This window comes from Apium graveolens, chromosome 8 (assembly GCF_009905375.1).
Source record: "Apium graveolens cultivar Ventura chromosome 8, ASM990537v1, whole genome shotgun sequence".
Lineage (NCBI taxonomy): Eukaryota > Viridiplantae > Streptophyta > Magnoliopsida > Apiales > Apiaceae > Apium > Apium graveolens.
The window spans coordinates 47,475,782-47,496,505 of NC_133654.1; the positions used below are offsets into that span (position 1 = coordinate 47,475,782).

At 36.0% G+C, this 20,724-nt stretch overlaps 1 long non-coding RNA gene across 1 annotated transcript; it reads left to right on the plus strand.

The window, feature by feature from the left end:
* Positions 1-250: 250 nt before the first annotated feature.
* Positions 251-8,412, plus strand: LOC141676676 (uncharacterized). Its single transcript, XR_012557110.1, has 3 exons — positions 251-348; positions 504-1,193; positions 8,376-8,412. It is a non-coding gene; the product is annotated as an uncharacterized LOC141676676 (long non-coding RNA).
* Positions 8,413-20,724: the final 12,312 nt, after the last annotated feature.

Below are 20,724 nucleotides of genomic sequence, written 5' to 3' on the forward strand. Positions count from 1 at the left end.
ACGGTGTGTAATGGAGGTAATTCAAGACCAAATTAACCACCGAGTATATGATGTCGTATATTGGAAAAAGGAAGAAGCTGTATAAGCCTCCTAAGAAGTATGCATTCGTCGGTAAGGAGTCCTGGAGACGGTTTGTTGCAGAAAGGACCACAAAAAATGGCAGGCATGTGCTAGTTTTTTTTTATTTTGCATATCTTTAGTCTTGACCTATTTTTAAAAAATCTAATACATTTTTACGATTTATTTGTATGCAGAAAATTAATAAAAAAACAAAGTGAAAGAGTTCATAAGCGAAAGTATCCCCATAGACTGTCAAGAAAAGGATATATTGGTCTAGAAGAAGAAGAAGTAAGATTTTATTAGCATTATGTAATTTCGGCACTGCATTATCTTCATTTTCTACTCACAATTAGTCAATTAGTTGCTATACTTGACATCGTGAATGGGAGATACTTTTTAATATTAATTTACATTTACATTTTTAATATTTAATTTTTAATCAGGTGAAAACAAGGTGATTGAAGCTGGGAAAAAAACCTAATCGGGCAATTTTCTGGAAAAAAGATCGTATACCAAAGGACCCGGCGGATGTGATTGATGAGGACCTTGCGAAGAAATTTGATAAAATTATAAGACCATATGCAATACTTCTTATACTTTGTAAACATTGACAAACCTACTCTTCACAACCTGATTAATTGTTAGCATGTTAACAGGATTCTTTAGTCGAGATGCAAGGAAAAGGTAAATTCAAACCATCCGGGAGCAATGATGTTCTCTCTGCCGTACTAGAAACCCCTGAGCATTCCGATAGGGTTCGTGGAGTTGGAAGTTTTGTAACCTCAACAACTTATTTCAATTTGCTGAGAGGGGGAAAGAACCGAATTAGTAAAGATGAATTGATCGCCCGTGATAAAAAGAGGGAGGAGGAATTTGAGAAAAGAATAGAGGAATTTGACAAAAAAACAGAAACTTTGATGTCAGAGATTGCAGAATTAAGGGCACTGATTGGGGCATCAAATCTTCACTTGTCACCAAAGTTTTCTGAGGAAGATAGTTATCGAGGTGCAAAATAAAGGGCAGATGATTTGACTGTGGAGCCGGTAGCTGCATAAGAGTTGATGGAAAATGAAGGTGTCAATGATTGTATTGGTGTTGATACAATTGACCGTCCACCTCCAGCACATGAAAAGGTAAAAAAATAGATGCAAGTTTTATGTCCAGTGCAAAGTTGCCTTTTTGTTAGGTCCCAATATGTTTGTAGAAGGGGGGGGGGGTTGAATACAAACTATACCGTTTAATCAAATATAATGCGGAATAAAAAAGTGAAATAAAATTCAAGTTAAATAAAACTATTATTAAACTTTAAAGGTGTTACAACAACGGTATCTTTTACAAGGGATTAATCTCAAATAAATTATCACAAATCTAGAATAAATTCGACATGAACTTTTTCTATTTTTGCAATAAAAAGATCAAATGCTAAAAGCAATGTGAGATTAAGTTCTAGGGATTATGATCCGCTAGATAGTTACACAAGAACAAGAGAATGATTTCTAGTGGTTTGGATTTAACTTTAATTGCTAGAAAATCAATGATCTTGAATTTCAGTTGAGAGAGATGAAATATTTGTGCGGCTGCTTCTCTATCTGTTCTTGAGTAGATTGAATGTTGTAGTCTGTTGTAATTGTCTGAATTGGTTGTCTTTATATTCAATCACCATAAATCAACTGAATTGGCGAGACAATCGGTGAGACAATCCGTTGAGCTAGCAAGACAATCTGTTAAACCACCATGACTTTCGGTGAGACAATTGAATGAACTAGCAAGACTATCAAAATGAACTGGCAAGTCAATTCTCCTTCCAGTAGAACTTTCGGTGAGACAATCAGGAATGGCCTGGCATGACAATCGGTATGACAATCCAGATTGTCATGCCAGTTTAATCTCAATTGTCTTACTGAATTAAAACAGATTTTAATTCAATTATAATTCAGAAAATTCTTAATATTAATTCAGAATTAATTAATCAATTAATTCAATTAATCAATAAATTAATATTTGCAGATTTAATTTATTTTCTTAATTAAATGATATGACTTAATTAATTAATAGAGAATTAATACTACCCTTGAACATCAACCATTCTTCTGAAAATCTTCTGAAAATTATGAATCAATTCCACCACTTCAATGTTGACACTCGATGTACTGTCTGGTTCATGAATAACTAACTTTTGTGACGTTTCTTCATGTCTTGACTTTAATAACTTGATTTTCTTCAGATTAAATCCTTGTAACTATTTGATACCCTGACGAGATCTCTGTCACTTGATTAAATCCACAATCTTGATTTATATTACTGAGGCTTGATCAATTTCTTGAACTTCTTCCAGTGAAGTAATTCCTCAAGTCTGCAGATGAACATTGTTTCTGAATCCTTTGACAAATGTTACTTTGAGAGATCTCTTTGACGATAGAACCACTATTTACTTGTTACATTCTTATTTGAGTTGAGTTAAATCCTCGAATAAATAAATAGGCTATGACATATGCCTTTCAATCTCCCCCTATTTGTTTGTTAGACAATAACAACAAATACCTAGATGATAACTCAACTAACAAATAAGAAAAAGATATAAACAGAAATGCAAAGTAAATAGCAGAAAAGTTCTGGATAATATTTAGCATTTTCCAGATTCCAAATAGACGTTCCTCTAGACTGAACATATCTTCAAGTAGTTTCATCTTCTTTTGTACAACCACATTTCCTATTGAGAAGCACATATCTCTCTTGCTTCTCCCCCTATGAGAATCAACTGCTTAAAGGAGATCACCTTGTGTTTACCACCTCTCCCGTATAATAGGATCTGTAGTTACAAACAACAATGGTGTGGTGTAGTGTACACGTGCTTTACCTTTTTCTTTTTCTTTCCTCCCTGCTATTTCTCCCCTTAGTTGAGGAATCCTCCAAACTAATACTTAAGCTTTTATCTCCCTCTTAGAGAAGGAATGTATGTCATTGTCTGAAGGAGTTCTCATGTTTCACTTGGTTGGAAAAGAAATAACAAGTAGTTTCTCTTTCTTCCTCACTGTGAGTGTGTGATTTTGTTTAGTGTACCTCACATGTGTTTCACTCTTCTCTCCACTCGTGTTTACACTCATTCTCACAAGTGTATCACTCCTCTCATAACTCCAAAATTCAGCTGTACCTGCAAGGAAAATCACCTTAGTCGTCCTTAAGGAGGTCACATGTGGGGCATGGGAGTTCGCAAATCCCCATCCTTGTTAAACTCGTCAGATGAATCTGAGTCATAATCTACAAGTTTCTAGTTTCCCTTTTAGGGTTCCAGATTTGAACTCTGGGAAGGTAAACAATGATCCAAAGAATTTAGCATAAATATCAAGGTTCCCTTTTAATGTCTGTGAAGACATTTCCTTGTGACTGATCAGGTAATATCTGAATCATTGTCAACAAGTTGCCGATCTGCGCCTACGTCAGATCCACTATCCGCAGATGTATCCAGGGGATTTAAGCCTGGGGAGGTAAACACTGACCACTGACATATGGCTTTTGGATCAATATCCTCTCCTAATACCTGTAAAGATAATTGGTCCATTAAAGAACCTTGAACAATCGAATCTGACCTTAAAATGGTCGAAACTCTTGTTTCCATCAACTCCTCCTTTGTGTGTGTAACCTTTCCTTGTGCATCAAGAATTGTTTGTGTTTGAGGTGGTGACATTACATCGGATACCCTGGCCGACAGGCAAATTTCAATAGATGCACCCTGTTGAGAGGATAAATCTCGTAACTGTTTTTTTGCCTTTTTCAGCCATTACATCTTTTTGAGAAGATGTATGGGGGCTAGCAGTTGTCTCGGTTTAAATACTACTCATCTTTGTAGGAGACAGAGCTGTTGGGTTGACTTCAGAACCTTCCTTATGTGGTGCACTAAGGCACTATCTCCCTCACGCTCATTCATACTACATTTTAGTGGTAAGAGAGTGTTGGTTGGTTCTGTTTCTATGTTTATCTTTACAGTCTGGGATAGATGTTGTGGGTTTTCAACCTCATGACTGTCAATGAAAGAAGGCCATTGGAGGCTGAACCTGTATCACAGAACATATGGCAATATAGAGATAAAATGTACTTAAGATCTATAATGAATGAAAATTATACTTTTAATCTTTTGAGAGAGATGATGTACAATAGTGACTTTAAAAGATTTTAAATGAAACAAGAAATCACTAATGTTGAAAGAAGTTTGATTTTCTCCTAAAACTGTTCGAGTGCATAAGTCTGTTTTTATGCCTAAAAAGATAAATGATTTTGATAAGATACAGACTGATGACCTAGCAGTATTAAGAAGTGAAAGAAAGATTTTGACTTTCAATATGAATGAGTTTTTGTTAAGGCATTGATCACTTAGGGTAAAGTCTAAGTAATTCCCATTCATGTCAAAAGCTCCATAATCTATCTTAATAAAATTATAATCAACAACATTGTTTGTTGAAAATTAATATTAATAAGAATGTCTATGCTGCTGATTTCAAATTATAGTGAATCTTTCAGATATAACAACTTATATAAATTCACTAGAACTTAAAATCTCACAACTATCTGCAACAAAATATTAACAATATATCATTGACCGATACTTGTCAAGTACTTTAGATACCAATAATTATGTTGCATACTATTTTAATATAATTAATTAAAAAAACATATCAATGAATTAAATACCAAATATCCATCAAAGAGATAGTAGCATTCAATTTCATATATCATACAATTGTTAACTCCTAACAACTGTAATATCTCAAACAATATTTACAATTACAGAAAGTGCAAATAAAAACTTATATTAATATAGCAAAAATACAGAAAATATTTACAAGTTCAATGATAACATTACCAGCTTGCAAACAGCCATATCCCTCAGTTAAACCTTTGCTGTTATCACCAAAGGTAATTACTGGGCCAGCTTTCTCAACCACATTTGATAGCAGGGCTCTATCTCCGGTCATATGTCTTGACGATCCACTGTCAAGAATCCACACTGCCAGTTCCACCTATTTAATGCCCTGCAATACAAATGGATTAAACCTTCTTCGGAACCCAAACTTGAATGGGCCCGGCATACTTGTAGAATTGACCTTTGTCAGGCAAAACAACATTTTTAACTTTAATGTTCTTAACTTTCTCAATGACTGGACATTTGACCTTGTAAACAACCTTAACAAATTTCTGTTTAGGCTTAGGCACAAATGTCTCCTTTCTAGCCTTAGGAGGACTAGCAGTCTTAGACCTATCATGCTTCCTATTATTCACATGCCGACGAGAAGTAGTCTTCACTAGAAACATGCTTACCATTAAAATAAGCATACATCAAATTAAAAGCACAAGACATACAATTAGGAACACCACATGCTTTATGAGAGTGATTAACAACAGGCAAATTATGCATGTTAGACATGGCATTTTTGTTATCCAACTTATATGTGTCTGAGTTAGTCTTAGTTGCTTTCACAACTTTGACTGGAGCTTTCGACACACTTGGCTTGAAAACAACCTTCTTATTAGAACGATCTTCAGCACGTATTTCTTCTTGAATAATAAAGGAGGTCTCATCAAATGGTTCAGCAATTGATCCTTTATAGAGGGGTTTATCAACACCCTTAAGCACATGTGGTACTTCCCTACCTTTAGCACATACATGAGGAGGGGAGTTTATGCCTAATTCTCCAATAACAACATTGTAATCAAAACCTATTCCAGATGTTTGATTAACAGCTTGCTTACTGGAGAACTCTTTAGCCTTCAAACATGAATTAAAGTAAGCTTTAACCTTAGTCTCAAGACCGGTGATCTTGTCTTTGAGAATAGTTTCGAGTTGTCTATAACAGTTACCTCTATTCTCTAGAAAAGATACTTGTTCTTTTAATTTGTCTTGATTAATGTGCACAAGTCTTAATTCATTGACCTCTTTCTCAAGGTCTTTGATCTGCTGACTTAACAGTTCATTATCACGACGAGCACAATCTAAGGAACCTCCTAGATGATAAACTAATTCAGCATCAGTAAATTTTACCTCTTTTCTTGACGATGAAGTATTTCCATCAATAGCCATAAGAGCAAGATTCCCAACTTCTTCATCTTCACTATCAGTATCATCCCAGCTTCTTCCCTTTGCCAGATAAGCCCTTTCAGAGTTACTCTTCTGATTTGAATCATAAGAGTTCTTCCTTTCTTGCTTTGGCTTCCTGCATTCTGTGGCAAAGTGTCCCAACTCATTGCAGTTAGCATCAAATGGTGCTCCGATCAACCATCCATATTTTGTATCCACCACTGCTGGTGTTAGAGGATGAAGATCTACCTTTCTGGATTCTGTTGTTGGACTTGTACTTAAACTTGGGATTTCTCTTGAATCTGACATTGGAGAATCTCTTGACAATCTGGGCCATTGACTCATCTTCCAATTGCTCCAGCTCTTCCAAGGAGTAAAAATCATCACCGGATTGATTTGTAGTAGGAGGATCATATTCTGCTACTAACACATTTTCCTCAGCCTTGGAAGACTATACCATTCTCTCTGACTGTTGAGATTGTTGTTGTTGTTGTTGTTGACCTTCAACTACTAGAGTAGTAGATGTGCTGACCACTATATCTTTCCCGTAGACTTCCTTCTGCTGAATCTGCTCCAACTCATAGGTTTTTAACACACCATAGAGCCTTTCCAAAGAAATCTCACTCAGATCTCTCGCTTCTCTCATGGCAGTGATTCTATGATCAAGATAAGTTGGCAGTGTTAAAAGAAACTTTTTATTGATCTCCCTGATTGAATAATATTTTCCATTTATATTCAGGTTGTTGATCAATGCATTGTACCTCTCGAACACTTCAGTAATTCCTTCTCCTGGATTGGATTTAAAATGTTCATACTCAGAGGTTAGGATCTCTAACTTATTCTCCCTAACTTCCTCTGTGCCTTCATTAATCACCTCAATAGTTTCCCACATGTGTTTGGAATTTTTACAGTTCATCACATGTCTGTTCATCAAGGGATCAAGGGAATCAACTAAAATTAATTGAAGGCTGGCATCCAAGGAGGCTTCTTCCTTTTCAGCAGGAGTAAAATCTTCAGTCTCTTTTGCATAGGTTCTAGCTTTGGTAATCACAACATCATTTTCTATAACCTCTGGTTCAATAACCATCGGAATTTTTGGACTCTTCTTTAACAAGTTCAGATATTTGGGATTTGCCACTTGTAAAAACAAGAGCATCTTCTTCTTCCACATAATATAATTTTCTTTATCAAATAATGGAATTTTAACGGTTCCAACTTTTTGTGAAGTCATTATGAATTTTTGAATAAATAAAAATTCAAGGAGTTGAAAAATCACAAAAGTGTAGGATCTTGATTTATTCGTTAATCAGAAGGCTCTGATACCAATTGTTAGGTCCCAATATGTTTGTAGAAGGGGGGGTTGAATACAAACTATACCGTTTAATCGAATATAATGCGGAATAAAAAAGTGAAACAAAATTCAAGTTAAATAAAACTATTATTAAACTTGAAAGATGTTACAACAAAGGTATCGTTTACAAGGGATTAATCTCAAATAAATTATCACAAATCTAGAATAAATTCGACATGAACTTTTTTTATTTTTGCAATAAAAAGATCAAATGCTAAAAGCAATTTGAGATTAAGTTCTAGGGATTATGATCCGCTAGATAGTTACACAAGAACAAGATAATGATTTCTAGTGGTTTGGATTTAACTTTAATTGCTAGAAAATCAATGATCTTGAATAGCAGTTGAGAGAGATGAAATATTTGTGCGGCTGCTTCTCTATCTGTTCTTGAGTAGATTGAATGTTGTAGTCTGTTGTAATTGTCTGAATTGGTTGTCTTTATATTCAATCACCATAAATCAACTGAATTGGCGAGACAATCGGTGAGACAATCCGTTGAGCTAGCAAGACAATCTGTTGAACCACCATGACTTTCGGTGATACAATTGAATGAACTAGCAAGACTATCAAAATGAACTGGCAAGACAATTCTCCTTCCAGTAGAACTTTCGGTGAGACAATCAGGAATGGCCTGGCATGACAATCGGTATGACAATCTAGATCGTCATGCCAGTTCAATCTCAATTGTCTTACTGAATTAAAACTGATTTTAATTCAATTATAATTTAGAAAATTCTTAATATTAATTCAGAATTAATTAATCAATTAATTCAATTAATCAATAAATTAATCTTTGCAGATTTAATTTATTTTCTTAATTAAATTATATGGCTTAATTAATGTTAGATATATTTGATAATGTCATGGCTAATATGATTTATGTTTAGTTTTCAGATCTTACTTAAACAGGATAAATCAGTACTTACTGGAAGTCAGGACTTAAGGATATCAGTACTTATATTATCAGGAGATAATCATCAGAAGATGGATATCAGAACTTAAGTGCTGAAGGACGTTCAGATAAAGATAGTAGCTGATTAAAGGAAAGAAGATCAAGATAAACATAAGAAGAGATATGCATGAAGAAGGAGTTCTATGAAGAATAGAATACTTGGAAGAAAAGATATCTGATTGATATATTTTAGAAAGCAGAAGTATATTCCATATCAATTAGCGATTATCTTGTAACTGTGTAGTATATAAACACAGACATAGGGTTTACACTATAAGTGTTATCATATTCGAGAAGATTATTCATTGTAACCCTAGCAGCTCTCGTGATAATTATTCATCACTAAGAGGTAACAGTTCCATACTGTAACAGAGTTTATTATTCCAATAAAGATTGTTTTCTGTTACTTGAGATATTAAAGTTTGATTTGATTGTACTTTACACTGTATTCACCCCCTCTACAGTGTGTGTGACCTAACAAGTGGTATCAGAGCAGATCTGTTAACGCACATACAGTTTAAGATCCAAACACAATCATGTCTGACCCAGAAACTCCAACTAAGCCTACCAAAACTGAAGAACCAACAAAGACACAAATTCAAAGTCGGTATGAGACCATCAGAGTTCCCATACTGAGACCATCTGAATATCCCATATGGAAGGTAAGGATGACCATGTTCCTGGAAGCAACAGATCCAGAATATCTTGATAGAATCAAGGAAGGGCCTCACAAACCAACCAAGCTCGCTGTTGCAGTTGCAGGTGAAGCAGCAAAGACCGTACCAAAGGAGAAGAGTGATTATACTGCTGAAGATATCGCATCAATTGCTAAGGATGCTAAGGTACGACACTTACTGCATACCATTGATAATGTAATGTCAAACAGGGTAATTAACTGCAAGACTGCTAAGGAGATATGGGATGCTCTGAAAACAAGGTGTCAGGGAACTGATACAATTAAGAAGAACATGAAGACAATACTCACTCAAGAGTATGAACACTTTGACTCAAAGTCTAATGAGTCATTGACTGATTTATATGATAGATTTGTCAAACTCTTGAATGATTTGTCATTGGTTGATAAGGAGTATGATCTTGAAGATTCAAACCTTAAATTCCTGTTAGCTCTTCCTGAATGCTGGGATTTGAAGGCAACAACAATAAGAGACAACTACAATCTTGATGAAACAACTCTTGATGAAATTTATGGAATGCTCAAGACTCATGAACTTGAGATGGAACAAAGAAGCAAGAGGAAAGGAGGAAAGTCAAGGACAATTGCTCTTAAGGCCGAAGAAGAATCCACCAAAGCAGCTACCTCAAGGAAAGACAAGGGTAAAGCTCTTCTCACAAAGTCTGATACTAAGTCATCAAGTTCTGAAAGTGATGATGACTCAGATTCTGAAAGCTTGCCTGAGACTGATGCTGATGAGGAGATGATGAAGCTGTGTGCTCTTATGGTGAAAGGGATCACAAAGATTGCATACAGAAAGTTCAGGAAGGGAAAGAAGTTTTCCAGGAAAGGCACAAGTTCTGATAAGAAGAATTTCAGAAGATCTGAGGGCAGAGGAGGAAAGTCTGATAGAGGAGATTATACCAATGTCAAATGTTATAACTGTGGTGAGAAAGACCACATATCTCCTGATTGTAAGAAAGTGAAGGGTGACAAAGGCAAGGCTCTTGTCACAAAGAAGAAAAGCTAGACAGACACCTCAGACTCTGAAAGTGAGGAGAATTATGCTTTGATGGCAAATGCTGATAAAGAAAGTGCTGAGAGCAGTTCTGAAGCTGCTGAAACAAAGGTACCTCAGACTACTTATGCTTTTCATACTGATGATATTAATGAGTTGAGAAGATATCTTAAAACCATGTTTGTTAGTTATAGAGATCAAACTTTAACATGTGAAAGATTAACTTCTGAAAATCTTGCTTTTAAGAAAAGAAATGATTTCTTAGAAAAAGAGTTAGTTATGTTCCATCAAACTCAGAAGGATAGAGATGATGCTTTCTATGTTAGGGATGAAGTGCTAAAAATGAATGAATCTCTAAAAACTGAGTTAGAAAAGGAAAAAGAGATTATCAGGACTTGGACTAACTCTGGCAGAACAACTCAAAATTTGCTAAGTAGTGAAAATTGGAAAGAGGGCTTAGGTTATGGAGAGGATAAGAATGATAAAGGAACTGTAGAAATTAAGCCTGTTGTTGTTAAGCAAAAGCCAAAGTTAAAACCTGTTAAGTTTGTAACTGTAAAGTCTGATAATGAGAAATCAGAAGTTAAAGTGGAATTAACTTCTGACAAACTAAAACAGGAAAAGACAGCTGAAGTAAACATAGGCTTTATGACTAAGAAGCAGCTTAAGCATAAGCTGAAAGATATTAAGAATGTAAACAAGGTAAAATCACCTAGGAAAAATAGGAATGGAAAGGAAGGTGTGAATAAAAGCAATGATTATAAGCCTGTTCCTGATGCTCCTAGGAAAACGTGTCATAACTGTGGAAGTTCTAACCATCTGGCTTCTTTTTGTAGGAAGAATAAGAACATAAACTCCTTACCTTCAAAATCAAGAGTTAAGAGTCAGTCTGTTAGATATAAACCACAAAATCCTTGTTTTCATTGTGGTAGTTTATGGCATTCCTTTTATACTTGTAAGGAATATCATAGTTTGTACTATGATTATTATCAAATAAAACCTTCTTTGAAGAAAGTTTCTATTGTTCCTTCTAGTGTAAATTCTGATTCAAAGTCTGACAGTGTAAGTTCTGATAAGAATAATGTTAATATAAACTCTGATGCTAAATCCGCTGCAAATGTTAACAAACTTGATAAGGCCAAAGGATCCAAGCAAGTCTGGGTCCTTAAAACTAATCATTAGTGGTCTTTGTGATTGCAGGGCAACAGGAAAAATATTCTAGTTCTGGACAGTGGATGTTCAGGATATATGACTGGAAATAAGGCCCTGCTATCAGACTTTGTGGAGAAAGTTGGCCCAAGTGTTTCTTATGGAGATGGCAACATTGGAAAAACATTGGGATATGGCAATATCAATCTTGGGAATGTCATCATTAAAGAAGTAGCTCTGGTCTCAGGACTTAAACACAATCTGCTGAGTATAAGTCAAATCTGTGACAGAGGTTATCATGTTGATTTCTTTGAAGAACACTGTGAAGTTGTGAGTAAATCTAAAGGCAAAATTGTTCTGAAAGGATACAGGCGTGGTAACATTTATGAAGCTAAGCTTTCAACAAGTACTGATGGTTCTGCAATCTGTCTGATAAGTAGAGCATCAATTGAAGAAAGCTGGAATTGGCACAAGAAACTCTCTCATTTAAATTTCAACAATATAAATAAACTGGTCAAGAAAGATCTTGTGATAGGACTGCCAAATTCAGTATTTGCTCCTGATGGCCTGTGTGATTCTTGTCAGAAGGCCAAACAAAGAAAATCTTCATTTAAGAGCAAGACTGAATCATCAATTCTTGAGCATTATCATCTACTACATGTTGATCTATTTGGTCCAGTGAATGTCATGTCTATTGCAAAGAAGAAATATGCGTTGGTCATAGTGGATGAGTTCACCAGATACACATGGGTGTATTTCTTGCACACAAAAAGTGAAACTGCATCTATCTTGATTGATCATGTCAAACATCTGGATAAATTGGTCAAAGATTCTGTGAAAATCATAAGGAGTGATAATGGCACTGAGTTCAAGAATTTGATAATGGAAGAGTTCTGCAAAAACCATGGAATTAAGCAGGAATTTTCTGCTCCTGGAACTCCACAGCAAAATGGAGTTGTTGAAAGGAAGAATAGAACTCTAATTGAAGCTGCACGTACAATGCTTGAAGAAGCAAAGCTTCCAACCTATTTCTGGGCTGAAGCTGTGCAGACTGCTTATTTTACTCAAAATGCAACACTCATTAACAAGCAAGGAAAAACACCATATGAGATGGTGAAGAAAAAGAAGCCAAATCTGAAGTACTTTCATGTATTTGGATGCAAGTGTTTTGTTCTCAAGACTCCACCTGAATAGCTATCCAAATTTAATCTAAAAGCTGATGAAGGAATCTTTGTTGGATATCCACTTTCCAAAAAAGCCTTCAGAGTCTATAATTTGAGAACAAGAGTGGTCATGGAATCTATCAACGTCTCTTTTGATGACAAGAAGATTACCGGTCTTGAAGATTTTATTGATCATGATCAGCTTAGATTTGAAAATGAAGACTCAAATTCTGATACTGAAAATCCTGACAGTCTAAGTCGTGATACTGTAAACTCTGATGGATTAAACTCTGATGTTATTGAAACTGTGGTAACTACGCCAAAGGAAGAAGCACCTATACAGGGGGAGCATACTCAAGAACAAATCACATCTCAAGAAACATCAGAACATACATCTGGCTCTTCAAGTTCTGATTCGTCAAGTTCTGATAAGCCAAGTTCTGATTGTTCTGAAAATCTAAATTCTGAAGAATCCAACTCAGAGAACATAGTTTCAGGGGGAGCATCAGAAAATGAAAATGAAGACAGCATGGATCATGGGGGAGCATCCAGTTCTAGAGAAAAACTTCCATCTGCAAGGAAATGGACTAAATCACATACACCTGATTTGATAATTGGAAATCCTGATGCAGGTGTCAGAATTAGAACAGGTACTTCAAATGAATGTCTTTACAATTCCTTTCTCTCTCAGACTGAGCCAAAGAAAGTGGAAGAAGCTCTTCAAGATGCTGATTGGGTGCAAGCAATGCAGGAAGAGATAAATGAATTTGAAAGAAACAAAGTCTGGACTCTAGTGCCAAGACCAAAGAATAGATCTGTTGTTGGTACAAAGTGGGTATTCAGAAACAAAACTGACAGTGATGGCATAATTACAAGGAATAAGGCAAGGCTGGTTGCAAAAGGATATTCTCAACATGAGGGAATTGATTATGATGAAACATTTGCACCAGTTGCTAGGTTGGAAGCCATAAGGATATTTTTGGCTTATGCTGCTCACAAAAAGTTTACTGTCTATCAAATGGATGTGAAAAGTGCTTTTCTCAATGGAGAATTGGAGGAGGAAGTATATGTTGAACAACCTCTAGGCTTTGTAGATTCCAACCATCCAGATTATGTCTACAGGCTTGATAAAGCACTTTATGGACTTAAGCAAGCTCCTAGAGCATGGTATGAGACCTTAGCTCAGTTTCTTCTGGAAAGTGGATTTAACAGAGGAACTATAGACAAAACATTGTTCTACCTCAACCATGGAAAGGACTTACTTCTGGTCCAGATTTATGTTGATGATATCATTTTTGGGTCTACAAATGACAGACTTTGCAAGAAATTTGCCAAACTGATGCAGTCAAGGTATCAGATGAGTATGATGGGGGAACTTAGCTATTTTCTGGGCCTTCAAGTCAAGCAGAATGAAGAAGGCACTTTCATTTGTCAAACTAAGTACACCAGAAACTTGCTAAAGAAATTTGGAATGCAAGATTGTTCAAGTGCATCCACTCCCATGGCCACTGCAACAAAACTGGATAAGGATACTGGTAAATCAGTAGATATTACTGATTACAGAGGTATGATTGGCTCTCTACTCTATCTAACTGCAAGTAGACCTGATATCATGTATGCTACCTGTCTTTGTGCAAGATTTCAAGCAGATCCAAGAGAACTGCACCTAATTGCTGTGAAAAGAATTTTCAAATATCTTAAGGGAACAGTTGATCTGGGATTGTGGTATCCTAGAGAATCAGATTTTAAAGTAATAGGTTACTCAGATGCAGATTTTGCATGTTGCAAAATTGACAGGAAAAGCACAAGTGGAAGCTGCCAATTTCTTGGAGGCAGATTGGTTTCTTGGTTTAGCAAGAAATAAAAGTCAATTTCCACATCAACTGCAGAAGCAGAGTATATTGCTACAGGAAGCTGTTATGCACAAATTCTTTGGATGAAGAATCAGTTACTGGATTATGGGTTAACATATTTCAAAATCCCTATTTACTGTGATAATCAAAGTGCTATTGCTATGACAAGTAATCCAGTTCAACACTCTATGACAAAGCACATCAGCATCAGGTACCACTTCATCAGGGAACATGTGGATGAAGGTACAGTGGAATTGCACTTTGTTCCAACAGATCAACAACTAGCAGATATCTTCACAAAACCATTGTGTGAAGCTACTTTTACAAGATTGGTAAATGAACTTGGAATGGTTTCAGGTTCTTTCTCTAAATCTGCTTAGTTTTGTTCTGATGCATCAGACTTTATGATCAGTATTTACAGAATTTAATCTCTTTGTGTATTCTGTGATTAATTGAAAAATGTGTTTAAGTACTGATTGTTGTCTGATATATGTTTCTAAAAACTCTGATAGTGATATGTCTATTTAGGTAACTATTCAATCCTATGAGGATAACTGTGCTAGATGCTGACCTAGTAGTCTTCAATAAACAATGGATCTCATGTAAGAAAAAATTATTTCTGTGGAAATCTACTGACACAAGCAAATTCCGATAATTGAGCTTAGTTGAGTTTACTTTGTCTATCTTATTCCTAAGTCACAAACTAGAATATTGCTTCTCATCTGTTAAGTTTCGATGCTAGTAAATCTGTTGAATGTACTAAGTGTTGATAAACCTCACTTATCAAAAGAAAAAGCAAACGAATCAAGGATTAAAATTCAGGTACTCCTTTGAGATCTAGAGTAAAAAATATGGAAGGGACGACCCAAGTGCATGGCTGGTATTAAGTAAATATGCATTAGAAAAGCAAAATATTTTCTTGGTGACTTTTCAAACTCTATGATTACTGGAGAAATACTCTGATAATAGCATAAATTTTGATAAGCAGTCTTGACTCACTTACACTGAGAAGCCACTGTAAAAAGGGAATTTAAAAAGATGCACAAAATTAGCACAAAATAGTTGAGGTGGACTCAAGCATGAACTCATTCAACAGTAGGTTTCAGAATAATGACAGCTCTTTAGCAAAGTTTTAGGTATGCCTTATTTCTAAGATGTACTGAAGTGAATCAGACTTTACTCTTTGTCTGATATTTAGCTTAATGCACACACTAACCACTCCATATGAATGATGAAAATCACTTTGGTGATCTATGTTGTTTTAGATGAATAGTCATTGTGTCACATTGCACAAATTCTGAGGACAAGTTCTGATTGCATGTTCTGATGATTAAATTCTGAAGAAAATAAAATCAGAATTTGTGTGAGGACTTACTAAAATAGGCATTCCTTTCTTTTCGAGTTAAGAAATTATGTTCTGATGACTGTTAAGTTCTGATATAAGCCTAAGTTCTGATATTAACGTCTGATTCTTTACTTGACTTATTTGTGGATAAAATTTGGAAACAGTTTTAGTTTAAACCAGAATACATTGAATTGGAAGATTAACAGTCACTATAATTAGGGATAGTGGTACTCGTACATAAACATTCAACTTTTACTTGCTTCTTGTGCGAATTAAATCATGTTTTCCTTTTCCAATGAATGTTTTTCTTTTTCCAAGTCTGGGGAGACGAGGTAGAATTAATTCTACCTGTAAGCATTAAATTTCTTTGCGTCTCCTGGCATTCTCTTGCCTATATAAGCAACCACTTCACATCAGCCTTCCCATCAAATCTTTTATCATAAACTCACCTTCATAATCTTTATATAAAAAACACAATGGTCAATTACAATATGTTTTTGAACTATGAAACATTCAACATGGAGCTGAGCTGTGCCGATTGGCAGCAGGAATGGCACGTTACTGCCATTCCTGATGAGATATGGGACTCCGTTCCCCAGGAGGTACTCACCCACCTCCTGTTCTTCTACATGGACTACCATCGCCATCTGGAGCGATTGGAGGAGGAAAGACTGGAAGCTCTCCGCCAGCAAGAGCGAATCATTCGACTCGCTATTCTGTTTGTCGAGAGTAGGAAGAAGAAATGATTTATTTTCTTCTTCCTGTTTTTCTTCATCATCAGTTCTTGAGCTAGGACAAAGGCTGTTGACGTTAGGTTTAGCAACTTAGGGAAATCTTGTACAAGTTCTGATGTAATTTAAATTTCATGAATGTATTCTCTTGATATATTAATGAAATTTATTTTTGTTTCAAGATCTTGTCTCTGAGATATTTTGTAATGCATTGATAAATCCTGATGCATATTCACATTCTGATGACCATATAAATTCTATTTTAACTTAAGTTCTGATTTCATTTTATCAGTACTTGCTCATTTGATTTATTATGGTCATTTTCACTCGAATTTTTTTTTTCCAGAATATTGATGTTGCAGTAAAAAATTATTAAATAAGTGGGAACGGTTTCAATTTTGAATTAAAACTATTTCACCTTGATTAATGGAATAACTTGGTAAGTGGAACGTTTTTTTTTCCTTGAAAAACTGCAAGTGGGTAAGTAATGATTACTGTTTTCTCGTGCTCATTAACTATTCATTTTTACTGCATGTCTGACAGGTGTCCAACAGTTACATTTTTTTTCAAAAGTATAAGTAAGACAGAGAGAGGATTTTTTAATCTTTTATTTCCTTTCATACTTTTTCTCTCTATTTGCTTTTACTCTCTTTCTTCTTCTAACGTTGGTTTTTCATATAGACATTCTATCAAACACCTAACAGGCACTTATACATCTCGATTAATTTCATGGCACCTAAGGATTTAATCATTGATGGAGCTAAATTTGTTCCAAACAACTATGCTGCAATTTTTGATAATGCTGAAGCTCCGTCTGAATTGCATTTTGTGCAAGATCTTCTTGCACACAGTGAAATCGGGTATGCATTGACCCAACCTTCAGTATTCTCAAGCCAAGTTTTGACACTTTGGAGGACTGGAATCTTTGATAATGGTGGTCAAAATGGTACTCCTAGTATTGTTTTCGAAGTGGGTGATTCTCCTTATGCAGTCACTCCTGGTACAATACGCAAGGCTCTACATCTCCCAGAAGGATGTACTTTTTCAATTCCAGAGGAATCGGCTCTTCGGGAGTTAATGGCCAGTTTGGGGTATGACAGAGTTTGGCAAAGCTTGGGCAGTTGAAATGGGCTCATATCAGAAGGGAATGGAGTTTCTTCTTCGACTACATCACTAAAGCTTTTGGGAACAAGTGTTCGAATTTTGATGCCATCCCCATAATGAGTCAGCACATCGGGTATGCCATTATAAACCAAACTCATTTTGATTTTGCAACGACTATAATAGGTTTTATTGGAGATAGGATGACAGAGGATAGGAATGTTGTCTACTTTGGTAGATTCTGTCAACTTATATATACTTTTTGTACTGCTGAACCTCACTTAGTCAGTACCTTAACTCCACCTTTTAAGGTTGCAAAACGATACTTTAATGACCTGGTACATGCTGACACTAAGAAATCAGTGGTTAGACCTTTACAGATTCCTCAGTCTGTAAAACAGATCTTAGTAAATGCTGATCCTGATTCCTATAGATCTGTTTATCCTGATGTCCAACCAACAACCACCTCTCACACACCACAACAACCATCAGAACATACCACTCATTCTACTCAACCAACCCTCAAGCAATATATCAAATCCTATCTCTCCACTTCACAGACAGTTCAACCCTCATCCTCAGCACCTACTGTGAAGCCTTCATCTTTCAAGCCTAAGAGGACAAAGACTGTTCCTCAAACACCTCAAAAGAGAAGGAGGATTTCTTTGAGAGATGAGTCGGACAGTGAGAAACAGGTTTCTACATCAGAACCTGTTGTCACGAAAGCTGAGAAAGTGACTTCTCAGAAGGATTCTGGAATTGGGGGATCTAGGCTTCTCAAGAGGCTTAGAAGAATGACTATTCCTGAAACTCCCAAGGAATCCATACCTACAAAGAGATACAAGAAACAGAGGGCAAAAAGGCCAGTTTCAGATGATGAAGAAGCAGCAGCTAAGGAAGGGGATCAGGAATCTCTGATCTCACAAGAAAAGGAATCTGCTCCAGTCACTACTTCTCCATCAACTCTAATTCAGGAAGCTGTTACTGAAAAGGCCAACACACCATTTGTGTCTCCTGTTCAAAAATCGGTATCTCCTGTTAATACAGGCACAAGTGCTTATATTGATATTCAGACCTTGGTTGTGCCTGAAGTAATTCTCTTAGAAGCTCTAACAGCAACTAATCCATCAACAACACCTGTTATTGATGCTGCTCAAACTCCAGAATTATCTACTACACCTTCTCTACATCTAGATGCTGATGATCAGAATATAGGTGCGCATCAGAATATGGTTGTTGATCAGAACTTAGAACCAGATTAGCAATTAGAGGATGCTGAAGTCTCCATTGCTACTCACACTGTTGTTCTATCAGAAGACTCTGATTCTGTAAGTTCTGATGCTGCAAATGCTGGAGATACTGATGATGCTGCTCCAGATGCTGATGAAGCAGGTCCTTCAGGCCATGCCCCTCAACAAACTGTTCTTAAAACTGAAATTGTTCGGAAGTTTGTTACAAGAGAAGCACCAGTGCCTTGGAGTGAAACTCCTGCAGGACAGGAGTGGACTAAGAAATGGAACTCAGTTACCTGTGCTCCTTCTGCACAGAATCTGGCTGAGCACTTGACAAAAGCTGATGAAATGTTAAATACTGATGATTTCAAAACACAGCTTAGAGTCACAGCATTGAGTACTAAACATTTACAAGGTCTTCATTCAAATACTCATGCAGAGTTACATCTTTTAAGGGAAGAATTAATGAAGCAAGAACAAGTTCAGAAGATTGACAAGAAAAAATTCTTCCAACCTACCTTTGACAGGATTGCTTATATTGAGAAGACTCAAGAGACACAACAAGCTCAGATTGATGATATTCTGAAAAATCAAGCTTCTCAGCAATCTCAACTTACTGAAATTCAAGCCTCAGTGGAATTGCTTGTCTCTCTTATACTACCTGCTGATGCCAAAAAAGGGGAGAAAGTAATTAAGTCCAAATGCAAGACTGCCAAGACACTGAAAGGGAAGGATGATGAAAAGGATGATCAAGGAAACTCTGGAATGGGTAGAGGTCATAGTCAAGGTAGAGGTTTCTCATCAAGAAAAGCTGAAATCACAAGTCACAAGACAAGTTCTGATACCGGGAAAAGAATTAGTTCTGCTACTGGTAAAAGGATAAGTTCTGATGAACTTTTAGATCTTGATGAAGAAATGTCAAGACAATTATTTCTTCAGGAAAATCTAGGAATGGACTTGGAGAGTTTAATGGAAGAAGAATCCAGACTTAAATCAGAGAAAGTCACGTCTAAATCTGAAGCTTCTGGTAAAAAGACACATCCAAAACTCAAAGGCATTGTGATAAAAGAAAGGACAAATACTGAAGCAATATTGGCTAAATCACAACCGCAGATAGATCCAAGATCCAAGGGTAAAGAAAAGGTTGGTGAACCTATCAAGGTTTATGTGCCTCCTAAGACTGAAGAAATCACTGATGAAAAGGATGATCTTGCTCTGACTTCAAGAAAAGTTCTTAAAAGAACCTCTGACATGGCTCAAGTTGTTCAGACATAAGAGACAGTAACTTCTGATATTCCAAAGAAGCAAGTAACCTCTGACACAGCTCAAGTTAACTTGATATCAGAAGATAGATCAAAGACACTTCTACCAGGATTCACTAAAGCAAAACAGACTCAACCTTTGAAGACTGCAGCAAGTGGTTTTGAAGCAAGAGTAGTTACTGGAAAGGAAGCAAGAGATAAAACTGGATTGGGAAGTGCTGATGAAAGAAGAATACGGAACACTACCAATGATCCAACTTCCTTAAGTGAACCAGGTATTGGAGCAACTCCTGAGAGATTGAATCAACTGGAATCTGTACAAATGGTTTACCATACCTACTTGAAAGAACACATCTTGTTGTACTTCATGACAGATGGTAGGGTTTATCATATAAGGAAAAATGCCATTCCATTGAAGTATTTTGAAGAATTGGAGCATGTACTATTCTTACTTCAAGTAAATGACAGATTGACAGGAAGTGCTACAAACTATTTGAAGGATCAGATTCAGAGAGAGAAAAGGCTTTATTCTGTCAAGTCTGACAACACATATGTTCCAAAGTACAAAGATCACAAGGGTGATATAGTTAAAATGAAGCCCAATACTACTCAAATTATAACTACCTTTCTGGGTTACAGGGCTGTGGAATTCAATCTTGAGTCTGATAAAGCTTATTTGATCAGACTAGATCAGGATATAAGAAAAGCAAAGATTAATGATCTCAGGGCTGCAATCTTTCAAATTGGTGAAGATAATGCAGAGC